The sequence below is a fragment of the Amblyomma americanum genome, chromosome 7 (genome assembly GCF_052857255.1).
Source record: "Amblyomma americanum isolate KBUSLIRL-KWMA chromosome 7, ASM5285725v1, whole genome shotgun sequence".
NCBI lineage: Eukaryota > Metazoa > Arthropoda > Arachnida > Ixodida > Ixodidae > Amblyomma > Amblyomma americanum.
The window spans coordinates 119,316,377-119,326,461 of record NC_135503.1 but is presented as its reverse complement, the minus strand read 5'-3'; the positions used below and the strand labels follow the sequence as shown (position 1 = coordinate 119,326,461).

The 10,085-nt window shown below is 48.4% G+C and overlaps 1 protein-coding gene across 2 annotated transcripts in view; it reads left to right on the top strand.

Moving 5' to 3' along the window:
• The first annotated feature begins 3,853 nt into the window (after positions 1–3,853).
• Positions 3,854–10,085, top strand: part of LOC144099514 (uncharacterized) — a 79,879-nt gene continuing 73,647 nt past the window's right edge. Inside the window, exon 1 of one of the 2 annotated variants that reach the window (XM_077632870.1) lies at positions 3,854–4,400. The gene's annotated coding sequence lies outside the window, so the exon portion shown is untranslated. The remainder of the gene's footprint in view (positions 4,401–10,085) is intronic. The other variant, XM_077632869.1, reaches the window with a different exon arrangement.

Sequence of the window (10,085 nt, the reverse complement as noted above, 5' to 3'; positions counted from 1 at the left end):
CTAATTTCCTTATTTCACAAACTTCGTGGCTTCCTCTTTCCTCTCCAGCGATTTACTCATTTTGCTGGTTTATTTTTGTACTAATGAGTAAACCGCAGCGGCGGCCAAGTGGTTGAGCATCCGCTTCGCATGCGGGAGGTGCGGGGTTATATCCCCAGTGCCACCGGGTACCCACCGGTGATACAATGGGCACAAGCTTTCTCCTGGTCTGGTGCTCGGCCAATTTAGGGTGAAATGCTTGGGAAATGGGTCTTTGACCCCACCTTGAGAAGGCGAAAATACTTTGTGTCATGGCGCTCTTTGGCCATAAATGCCCTTGCGCCATAAAAACCCATCATCATCATCATGTTCTAATGAGTAGTTCTGATTATAATCCACCTTTCCATGGGGCGTTTCTCTATTGCTTCCTCTATGCCGGCCGCAATTTGCGCTATTTGTTCGTTATTTAATTTTGCGTTATCGTTTTCACTTCTCTGCATTTCGCTTTCGACCAGGGCCCCCAACTGCAGAATAATACGCTTATGATCACTTCCCAGGCTGTACTTTCCATCTTCGTCTATTTCCATTATTGCGACCTTGCTATGCATCCCTTGCAACATTAAGCAGCAGTAAGTGGTCATCTGCCTGTTACGGGATTCCCACGTGATTTGTCCCTCACACTTATTTTCTCTGTTTACAATAACTAGGTTGTGTAGCTCACAGAAGTCTAGCATTAACTTTCCGTTACAATCTGTGTATCCAGCCAGATTATCGATGTGGCCATTCATGCCACCCAGCAGAATAATATCGGCACCGTCGTCAAACTGCTTTATACCGTCATTAAGACACATAACTAGATCCTTGTTTTTTTGCCTGCATTTGTCCTCTGTCACTGAATAACTTACCTCCAGCCATGTCCTTCCACCGGAAATTGTACCTGATACCCAGATATGCTCTTTGCAAGTTGACTTTATTCTTTGCCACTTTGTTTCTTGATGTATCAGCATACCCACTCCTCCCTTCCTCTCCGTTGTTGTCCTATTGCTTCCTTCCCAGACGTAGCCATCAATAAACGGTGGGTCTTCTAGATCCCTGAGATGTGTATCGCATAGCGCGTATTCAACTACTTCTTCGTCCTTTAACTGTTGTTCTATTTCCAACCATTTCACTCTCTTTCTACTGCCTTGCATGTTTATGTACCTGATCCTGGTGTTAAATTTCTTTTTAGTAGTTTTCTTCTTGGACCTCCTAGTTATCATTTTGTTGAGCTCAGCCGCTATTGTTGCACTTTCTATATCTCTTCTATCTACTAAAAAAGCTACTGCTCGGCCTGCCAGGCGCCAGCCGATCTCTGCTCCTAGCCTCCCACTAAAATTGATGTCATCCCGTGTAAAGCCTCTGCCAAAGCCTGCTCTATGCACTTCCCAGTTTATGTCTGCCACTTCAAAGCCCTTCTCGTGGCTTAGCTTCCGTATCTCTCGGTTAACAGCCACAACGTAATTGGCAACATCTCCGTTTCGTCCTTGCAGCTCCGGCACTGTCCACACCATGATCTGCACGTGCTGTGCTGTCGCGTTATATCGTCAACTCCCTCCTCTAATCTTTCCACTGCTTGTGCGGCTTCACCATTCAGGACATCGTTCAGCCTCGCCGCTACCACTACCAAATTGCGCTCTGCAACATTGCGAGAAAGTTCGCTTTTTGTCCCTCTCAGTACTGAGTCCATTGTCTTGCCTGGCAATTCCCCGACTGCTACCCGCATATCACTTTTTACACGCTCCATTATAGTGCTTTTTCACCTACACATATTTGAGTCACCACCGATAAGCACTAGGGTATTCTCTCCCTCCTAACTTCTAGATTTTACTGCCTCTTATAAGTGACTATAACCTCATTCCTTATGGTTTGCTTGTTCCTCTTCTCTCCACTGCCTTCAGACTTCCTAGCTGCCACATATGCTTAGCTGTTCCTGTCTGAACCAGCCTGGCTTACATTCCTATTGCTGTCCATGACCGTGCAGGCCCCATCCACCTGGCTGGCGCTGGAATGTCCCTCAATGTGACCTCGCATGGCGGTGTCAGCCATTTCTGCGTCCAACAATTGACTCAGCTGCTCTCGGAGTTTGCACTTCTCTGCCCTCTCTACCTCTAGCTCTTTTTCTAGAGTATCCATACGTTACGCTAGGTTGGTGTTCGCTTCGTCTGCTGTGTCCAGGCGTGCACTTAATACGCTGCATTTGCACATAAAATCCGCGCCTTCGGCCTCCTCTACAGATTCTAACCGCGTTTCTTTCAAATTCACCGACGCCTCACACTCCTTGCATTTAACATTCATTTTCTTGACCATATTAGCAGCACTATATTATTACTATCACAAAATATTGTAAAGAAATGCTAGAAAAAAAACACTTGCAAACACGTGCTCAAATAAAATTCCGCCTACTGCAAAAGGCGATCACCTAGAAAAGGAAAAACTAGACTAAATCTAAACCCCCCAAAATATAAAATGAAATAACTCATCCACTTGACGTAGTCACGGCGCTCTCGCAGTCGTCCGTCCGTCCTGTCTCGGTCACCACGCGTAATCGGAAGAGCACGCGTATTCCGAAGGCCGGAGACCGGGAAAGGGCCACCTGAGAATAGGGGCCGCAATTAGAGGCTGTATAGACCTTTGCGGGTAAGGAAGGGACGGCAGTCGGGGATTGTAATTAATCGACCGAGCCCGTAGCCGGAGTCGCTTTGGCAGCCGTGTCGCGCTGCGGCCGCGTATACGGCTTTGCGGAGCGCGCCGCGTCATTGCTGTGAGCGCTTTTCTCTGAAGACGGCATGCTACAAGGAGAGCAAATCCGCGCCCTGCGTTCCCGACCTAGCGGCGGACAACCGTGAGGAGGCCGTACCGATGTCTTGTATCATCCCAGTTCTACCGGCCACTAATGACAATCGGCTCTCGCTTATTAATGTGCTATGCTGCTGAAGTTAGCTCCACCAATTATATTGCTCTCAATATTCCGACGTTGGCGCACTGTTTCGCTGGGATGCATGCGGACGGGGCGACGACCACGTCGACGGGAGGACGGAATAGAACGCCATCCGTCATCAGTCTGACTACGGCCACTGCAGGGCAAAGGCCCATTAACCTTGTCCTGCGCCAGCTGCGGCCACCGTATACCCGTAAGCTTCCTCTTCCCATCCGTCCACCTTTCTGCAGCCTCCTGCCTTCCCTTGGAATCCAGTCTCTTGCTCTTAAGGACCATCGGCTATCTATCATTCGCATTACATATCTTGCTGTTGCCCATTAGTTCTCGATTTCATCTAGAATCCTATTAAATGTGGATTCTTCCCTGACCCATGCACCCAGTTCTCTTCCTGTCGTAGAACGTAAGTGTACCAAAATAGAAACTCAACCGGAGTTTTTAAGACAGTGCATTTGGCCGGACAAGTGCAGTAAAGCTAAGTGTGGTTACTGCTGAGCTCTGTACAACATGTCTCGCAGAATTCCTCGCGGACCCATACATCTGCATCGTGTCACGAACTGTGTATTCACAGGGTACTGCGTCAAGAATCTCCTCCTGCAGCTCTGTATTGTAAACTACTCATACGGCTAGATATTCCTTTTGTAGTGTCCCATCAGTGTCACGAGGCCATGCCGCGTTGACGTCCTTGCCCCTCGGCAATGGCCTCGCCAGATCCTGGACTCGCCGCGTGCTTAGAGCTTTCCTCCTGGCACGAGCATCACAACGGAGCCATAGCGAAATACGCATAGCGCCATGGCGACATTAGGCTGCTCGTTTTAGCGCACGGGTGCGCCAGCGACGCCCTACATAGGGTAAAAACAAAATGCATACGCTCAAGGAGACATATGCGAGACAATATGCGCAGTTACGACAGGGAGGAGACCTAGGCGAGTCCCCCTCTCGACCCTCCGAGACATCGTTGCCGTGGGCGGCAGAAGCTGCTCGCACGTAGTATGTAGTCGCCCGTGGAACGCGGCCCAACATTCCGCCGTCATTCCTGCTGTTCTTGCCGTTTATTGAGCGAGGGCAGGCCCGTCCCCCTCCACTCCCCTCCATGCAGGACTGCTCAACGGGTTCGTGGCTGCGTTCCACGGCGCGCACTTTCGCTCGCGCAGCGACGCAAGAGGCCGTTTGGTTCCCCTCGCACACCGTTATCTCGGCCAGCTGGCCAGTCGGCCTCCTCCCCACCAACTAAGGCCGCTCCAACGGCGAAAGGCGCTGCGCCGCCAGTTGAGTTTCTCGAGCTGTGGTCGTGCGCGACTACGACGGCGCTGCGAGGATCCCCGGTCGACCAGCACACACGCACGCGCGCGTGCGGAGCTTGTGCACGCGCTCTGCGCGACGCCGCTGATATAAGTCTCCCTCCTGGGATATTTCGCTTGCCTGCAAAGATCGCCGAGAATATCACGTGAGTACTTTTTACATGGTTAGCTGTAAACTTTCAGAACGGCATGTGAGGCGAATGTTCAACTTCTCGTTAACGTGTGGTCGAGAGAAGGAGGTTCTATGCGCGCTAATTACCAAGGCACAATTAGAACAGGCCACGGAGACTGATTATGTTCCTGTTTATTACCGATCTTTCCGGCCAGGAAACATGACGGGCCTTGAGAGCTGTTAATTTGGGAGATAAGAATTTATCCCATTATACGAAACTATGCATCCCCCAAAGTAGTGGGTCGCTTACAAGGACACGCCTTTTTTGAACAATGCTTGAAACGGGTCGACACTCAGCACAAACCTTTCGCGAACCACTGTATTTCCTTTCCATCGAATTCTCGGGATGGGTCAGAAAAGGCTCGTCGCTAGAGGGGATACCGCCTTTCTGGCTTGGTAGTGTTCCCAAAGTGCAAAGTGGAATTGTGAAAGTGCACAACTCTCGGCGCACCTTTCACTGGCGATACGTTCGGGTTGGTGCAGATAAGTTTCTGTGTGAAAACCAACTAGCTTGTCTTCTCGCCGAAATCTTGACAGTGCTTGCAATGCAGTGTCCTTCTTCGGTCAGCGCACCGTGTGGGTATCCGGCCTTGTCTCTAATGAGGCAAGGACGGCGAAGAAACGCGGAGTTATCGTGTTTGTGTTAAGCTGAAAACGCTGGGCTGGCGATGCTTTTGACTTCGTGCAGGCCTTTAATAATGGTCAGATTACCCGGGAGCCGTATCTTGCTATCAATTAATCTTATCCCAAATCATTAGTTTGCACCATTTTCATTGCTCGCTGTCACCTCTGACATCACAGCTGATTGATCTATTATGCAGTGTCGGTGAATGCCTCGACGTAACGAACAGGCCACAGGGCAAATAATATTGGTAAAGTAAGTCCTCGGATAATGTTTTTGTTGCCTTTAGATTCCTGACACCGTTACGCTGGTGCAGATATTTAACGGTCCACATGTTAAATTGACAGTCAGTAAATCAATTAATCAACTGCCCTATTTCGTGGCAATTCCTATCCAGGTTCATCGTGTTGCCTCCGTGTCTTAGGTCAGCGCCGTTTTTCATACCAGGGCTGGCCACTTACATTTCTTGCTAGATATCAGCCCTAAAACATCGTAGGCAGCGCCTACCTATCATTAATGGCAAGAGCAAAACCTATGGAAGGATCTCTGCACGATACATATTCCACGCCGTTGCAGTGGCTCAGTTGTTACACGCTCGGCTGCTGACCCGAAAGACGACGGTCAAATTTCGAGGGAGACGAAATTCTAGAGGCCCGTGTGCCTTCCGATTTCAGTGCACGTTAAAGAACCCCAGGTGGCCGAAATTTCCGGAGCCCTTCACTACGGCGTCCCTCATAGCCTGAGCCGCTTTGGGACGTTAAATCCCCATAAACCATAGGCCGATACGTATTCCAATGCTCAAGAAGCAGGCGTGCCGATTTGGTTATATCGTCCTTACTTTCCGCAGGCCTTCTGTCGATTAACGCGTCACAGTCAATTAATACCGTTCGCTGCGGGCTAAATATTATGGCGCTGTTTGAAGGAGCGAATATGGTAGCCCTTCCCCGACAAATGTCTTCCATGCACCTAAGGCCGAGTCGGCTGGGCGTCGAATAGTCGGTTAAGAGAAAGCAGCTGCCACACAACGTATCATTTCAGCGTGCACTCGTTACCCGCAGTGCTCTCGCTGACTGGTTCCAATTTTGCTGCACTGGCAGCACTTCCCCAGGGTACGCCTGCTGTGCGCGGTTTATCTACGCGTACGTTGTTTGCGCAGCAAGAAGTCGTCTGGCTAGTTAGGCAGCTTTAGTCTCGGGAGCCGCAAGCAGAAGTGTTTCTTTTTCTCGATATGTTTTCGCGCTGGTCGCCCTTGTTGGCTGATTCCAGTGGCCGATATAGCAGCCGTAGAGGGTGAGGTGTGCTATAGAGGAGCCTGAATTTGCAAGAACCTCAAAATGAGTCATTCGCCCGCCGACGTGTTGCAACGCAAACGCTCTAGCAGTGTTACATATGAATCCACACCTCCGATGTACAATTTGTTCATTTATTTGAGCTTGACCGCGCAGTTTAATAGCGTAATGGTGCCCCCCGAATACGAAGACGTTTAGTAGAAACCTCACGCGAAGTCATTATGCTGAAAGAGCATGCCTCACTGCCTATGCCTCAGTTATCGTCCTTCATTCCTTTGTACACTGCAGGCCGTCGTGTACAGGACTAGTTGGAGCAAACCGGACATTTTCATAATAAGGGGCTTCTCTCGAGGAAAAACCTATGAAACTCTGTACCCGTATTGTTGTACTTCGCAATATTTCATGCTGCATGCCGCGGCACTTGCGCAGTGCTCAGACACAACCTCGAAGCAAAGCGTGATGCGAAGCAAGCGAAGGCTAGCATTTTTGTTACCTGAACCATTTAAATTAAACACTATTTGATGTGGGTTCACCTCCGTGAACCCGCACGTGGTCTGTAAGGAACGGCGTAGTGGAGAGCTCCGATTCAATTTTCCAACTCCTAGAATTCTTTAACGTACGCTGAAATTTCAATACGCGGGCATTTTGACATTTCGCATCGGTTCGAAATGCGGCCGCCACTGCGACGTGTATTCAGTCCCGCGATGTTGGGTTCTGCTGCCGAGCTCCAACGCTACTAAGGCATGGCGACAGTGGCTTGTTTTCGACGTGACAAATACATCTCTGCAAGCAAGCGAGTACAGACAATGACGAGGAAGAGAGAGCGAGAGAAAAAAAAAAGTACAGCGGTCACTTAAGACTACTTAAATGCTTCCAATGTGAAAACATTGGGCTTTATTTTAATTTATGCTTCAGTTTTTTGTCCTTCCTTCTAATCACAAGTCTACTCATTAGCACACAGTCATAAGAGAACGCATACACTAGGTTCACCTTCATTCGTCGAGAACCAACGCGGGGTTGCGTGGTCGCCTCGGAATCTGAAATTCCTGGTTTCGATTCCCCCCAAGTTTATGAGAAATTTTATTTTCTTATACCACAATGACGTCATCTGGATTTTTGAGACCCCTGCCGCTTGTCAATGACTACGCCGGGTTTCGTAGTCGATGAGCCGTATAAAGCTTTCGGATTAAAGGATCGCTGTCCGAAGCACACAACCTGGTACAGAAATGGCACGCCATCCGAGCTCATGTATCGGTGCTTCCTTTTGTTTGCTCTGAGGAGTCTTTGTGGGGAGCGATCAAACCGATAATCGGAGCCGTTGGCAATAAGGAAGCATATAAACAGCTACCACGCGTCCACTGCCCGCCGCGCTGCTGCGCCCAGGGTCGGCCGCCGGGAGGAGAAAATGTCAGGGCACTCCCACCGATTTCCTCCCGCCCCAGTTGTTCGTGAGGGCCACTGCGCCCCAATCAGAGGGTTCGAAGGCCCGTCGAAGGAAGGCGAGCCGCAGAACATTTATCATCCTCATTTCTAGAGACAAGAAAAGTCGCCGTAATTTTCGCTTTATTAAAACCGACGAGACGCTATCAGAACTCCTCTTCGTCTTCCTTGGAAGTCAACCAAGGGAAGTGAACGACTGTCTCGTTAAATGAATGGCTCTGGGAGCATTGAATCTAGGGAGCCACAACCACGCATCTCCTACCATTCTTCTTGTCCATATTTCACTCCCTTCATTTTCCCTCTATCAGCACAAAATATCTCAACTGACGGTAGCGGGGACGCGGTAAAATAACAGTATTTCTCCCTCACTCTGTAGGAGGAGGAGTAGCGTATGCGGAAATTCGTGTCGCAAAGCTCTTCCCACTTGTAATCTTTTTTTCTTTTTTCTCTTTCCTCTGAACGGAAGCTTTTACTCCTCGCCTGTTTGCGCAGCGCTCCAGGTCGAAATATTCTCAGCCGGATGATGTCACGCGAAGGTTAACCCTTCTGGCACCTTCCCTTGTTCACAATGCTTCTTTTTTTCGGATGATGAGCACGTTTCCCACTATTTTGTCATAGTTTACTCTGCTAACGCAGCTCTGTGTATATATATATATATATATATATATATATATATATATATATATATATATATATATATATATATATATATATATATATATATATATATATATATATATATATATATATATATATATATATATATATACATACATATATATATATATACATATATATATATATATATATATATATATATATATATATATATATATATATATATATATATATATATATATATATATATATATATATACATATATATATATATATAATTTTACTTCAGCACATAAACTGCCTGGCACAACTTCCCCTTTGTTGCGATGTTCGGCGCCGCTCAGGGCTGTACGTGGCATTAATTTTCTTTACGGCCTTGTTTGCAGCTGAGCGATGCGATTACGCAGCTCGCAACGATGTATTTGCCCCCGGGCTGGCTTCGTCGGAGGCCAGATGGCAGCAGTCAGCCCGCCCGTTTCATTTGGAGGGTCGCAAAACTTCAGCAAGGAAAACACTTGCCTAGCGAGTTTTGCACGAATGCTCATTGCCGAGTATAGAAACGTGCCGAGGCAAAAGAATCCCATGCGCGCACTCCCGATGGCTCTCTTTACAACTCGCATTACCGCGACGACAAATAGTGCGGTTATAGTAAAGAACTATGACAATTTTGAACAGCGCGTCACGGAGTGCTGCGTGTATTCTGAGCAGGGCACTGAGCAGCCCGCCTGTGTGTGCTTCTTATATCCACGATGTTAACCAGGAGATTACTAACAGTGTAGACATCGTTCACGCGTTGTGACAAACGCTCGGACATTGCACCCGCATATGGTAATCAGCAACATTTGGACGTCGCAATTGTGAACGCGTGCGAGGCAAATAGTGTGGATATAAAAGATTAACTACTCTTACTAACAATACTCTTGAATTGTGAATAGTGCTCCTGACGTCGTGTAATAGCCGCTATGTTTTTCATTTCTGGTGATATACATATAAGTGAAAATTACCGCAGGTAGTTTGGGTTATACCACAGTGCAATACTCATGCTGCTTTGATAATAAAAAAAGTACAGCCTGAGCATGGGCAGATGAAGTAAGCTCTTGCCCCCTTCCGCATACCTCTCCCGGTTCTTATTTCATCTAAAAAAAATTGCAGTGAACTGGCCTCAAAGGCCAGTCTGTTGATGCCTGCAGCAAACACCGAGAGCACGTGTCTGGCGCGGTCGAGGAACGGTGAAATTGAGTAGGCGACAGCCCTTCTGCCTGTGCGCCGGGACCAGCGACCGCGTCCTCTCGCACTTGCGGGAATCCACTCTTCTTCTGATGCTTCTTCACCACAACGCAGTTTTTCTACGGCCAAAATTGCCTTGCGGTTCTCCTCAGCTGGTCGTGACCATTGCTAACTTCCTTGGTCTGCACGCTGCGCAGTCTTAACCCGCTTGCGCACATTTTGCTTTGTGTTCGCGCAGTTATGTGCGAGGGTTGCTCTGTGGCGTATCTACGCGCTACTGCCGAAAGGAGTTTTGATTTGTTTCTTGCGGACGCCTCGGAAGCTCCGCACCTGTGCCACTGCTTCTGCAGAGGGAGGTAATATTTTCGCACGACAGCGTGTACAGCTCCTTCGGCCGAAAAGCCGTCGGCGTACTAGTAGTCGGCACCGCGTGTCGGAAATAATCGGGGCTGTGTAAAAGTCG